The following is a 2,743-nucleotide window of genomic DNA, read 5'->3' as shown; positions in this document are numbered from 1 at the left end:
CCCCCGCCTCGCCTCCGCTCCGGCAGCTCCGATATTGTATTCTTGATTAGATGGTTCCTCCAACGGGAAGCAGGGGGAAAGACGGGATTTGCTCGTCCCGGTGCTGTTTCCTCCAGGTTCCCTCTGGAATCGCTGCCCTCTGTCATTCTGTACTCTCCCACACAGTGCAAAAACCCACGGTGGCGGGGAGTGATTTAACAATAATATTTCCTAAAAGGACTAAAATATATATTACATGTAAAAACGAGGGGTCGTGGGGAATTTGAATATTTTTTGAATGGATTTTTGGCTTTACCAATTTTACTAAAGTATTGTGATGTTTGAGAGTTCGATTTCATTTACGCAATGTTAGTGGACCCATCTTTCTTATGCTTGGACGGGAAGTGCAACTGGTAACTGCATGTAATACGTCTCCACCTTGCGCACTTGCAGTTTTGTAGGGGGAAAGGAACATATAAGTAATATGTTCCAGAAATCAGAGACTCGTAACGCTGCCCGCGCATAAGTGCGAGTGTGGTGGTGGCTGCCATCACCCTTAACCGGCGCTCACAGTTAAATCGGAGGCATCGGTAGCAAATTGCGCTCACCTCAGCTTGACCCGATCCCTATGAGGACAGCGTCGAGGTCAGAGGTCGGGCGGGACCAACCTCGGCGAGGCCCGACCCGGCGCGCCCTCCAGCAGCTCCAGTGCCGCCGCGCGGGGCGGGGCCCTGCGCCCTGCTCCATATGGATGCGGCCGGAGATCAGGGCGGGATCACCTCAGCTCAGTACCGCCGCTCCCGCCCACAACCGCGTCTGTGTGGCGCCCCGGACCAGCAGTACCTGGCAGGGACTGTCTCTTGTCTTCGTCTCTGCTCTGGAAACTTGGGTGTGAGACAGTCTCACACCGAATGGTGTGAGGCAAAATACCTCACACCAAATGGTGTGACACCCTCTGTGCCTCACACCATTTGGTATGAGGAAGTATCACTCCATTTGCTGTTAGGCACAACGAGTCTCACACCATTTGGTGTGAGGCACAACGAGTCTCACACCGTTTGGTGTGAGGTGTTTTGCCTCGCACCATTTGGTGTGAGACTGTCTCACACCTGAGTTTCCAGAGTGACTCCGTCTCTTACTCATAACCTAACTCTCTCACTGTCTCTGCCTGCCTCTGCCTCTGACTGTCTCTCTGACTTTGACTGTCTCTCTCTCTGGACACTGTTTCTGTTCGCTCTCTCTTCTAGTGAAGGCCGGTAGAGACGCGCGACATCACCACCGGCACCTCCTCAACGGCGGGGTCGTGGGTCGCGCCCCGCGCGGCCGCCGTGCCGACCAGTCGGAGGCAAAAGAAGAAAGGAAAACGGAGAATAAAAGAGCCATCTCTGGCGGTGCCCTGCCCTGGCGGCAGTAAAAGATGACAGCCTGGGGCGCCATATTGAGGGACCGGAGCGGGGGCTGAAGTGTGTAAATAAAAAACCTGGGGCGAGAAGAGGAGCAGGGAGGGGGAGGAGCGGGGAGGAGGGAAGGGAGGAGTGGGGAGGCAGAGGGGTTGATTGGGCTGCAAGAAGAGCGGGAGGTGTAGCAGTAAGGGGGACCGGGAGGTAAACAGGATATAAGAGAGTTCTGGTCTCGAGGTAATTGGAAGTCGGTTTTCACCTTTAGAAAGACTTAAATGCAGGGCTTTCCGTGGGATCTGTCTCATCCCCCGCCGCGCCGCGCTCGCACCGCGCGCACTCCCGCGGCCCGTCACAGCGAGAGCCGAGAGGAGGAGAGCGCTCTGCTGACTGGCCATAAATTTCATAGGTGAGGGTGAATTCACTCAGTGCGGTGGCGAAAGGGGCGTGGGCGGCTGCTGTGGTAGGGGCGGGTGGGGCCTCTCTCAACCCCCAAGGTGGGGGCGAGGGCACAGGCGGGGTCGGTCCCCGGTGGCAGCTCCTTGAACCCAGCTTCCGCGCCTGCCTTCAGAAATCCCCGCTCATATCACGGAGAAAGACATGAAAATCCCGTGGGGGCGCTGCAACCCCCGCACAAGGCCCCCGGGGGTAGAGACGAGCGCGCCTCAGCCTGGCCTTGAGTGCGCACTGCCGGTGGTGGATATCTCTGAACCTGCAAATGTGTCTGGCCGTGTCTCGAGAAAGGGGCAGGAGGGGAGTAGTGGGGATGTGCGAACTCGTGATAATAATAACGATAATAAAGCGGGTCACCCATGGGGTCTCCTATTCGATCGGCCTCTCCCACGCAAGACGAACGGAACCGTAGTTGGCGATTGTTGTCGGATATCCTCCTGGTCCATCGGGCAATCACCATGTTATTGAATAAATTGAGGCCGCGCTGCCCTTCCGCTCCCCTCTGCGCGGCCCGCTCCCCCCTCCCCCACCCCCTCCCCTGCCGCGCGGCCGCGCACCCCTCTGTGTAAACACTGCACGGCTTGTAATGCGATTCAATCCGCTGGCTTACCAGCCACGCCCTCGTGCTCACCTCCTCCCCTCTTCGCGCCCGGCCCCGCTCCAGCCCCGGCCCCAGCCACGCTCCAGCCCTTAAAAGTCATCCGGTCACTAAATGATATTATTTCACCCGCCCGGTTGTCTGCGCTCGCCGGCGCCTGTGCCCGACGACACCGGTGTCGGTGCGAGAAACCCATTTTTTTAGCGAATGCGTCCGTTGGTTGACGTCGATCGATGCCGAAACGACGGTGTCCTATACGATACTTCAGGACTGCTTCGCTTATCTCCAATATGAGACGTCATAACTCCTCTCTGTC

This window comes from Frankliniella occidentalis, unplaced genomic scaffold, assembly GCF_000697945.3.
Source record: "Frankliniella occidentalis isolate FOCC.00 unplaced genomic scaffold, Focc_3.1 Scaffold19, whole genome shotgun sequence".
Classification (NCBI taxonomy): Eukaryota; Metazoa; Arthropoda; class Insecta; order Thysanoptera; family Thripidae; genus Frankliniella; species Frankliniella occidentalis.
This window is presented reverse-complemented; position numbering follows the sequence as displayed.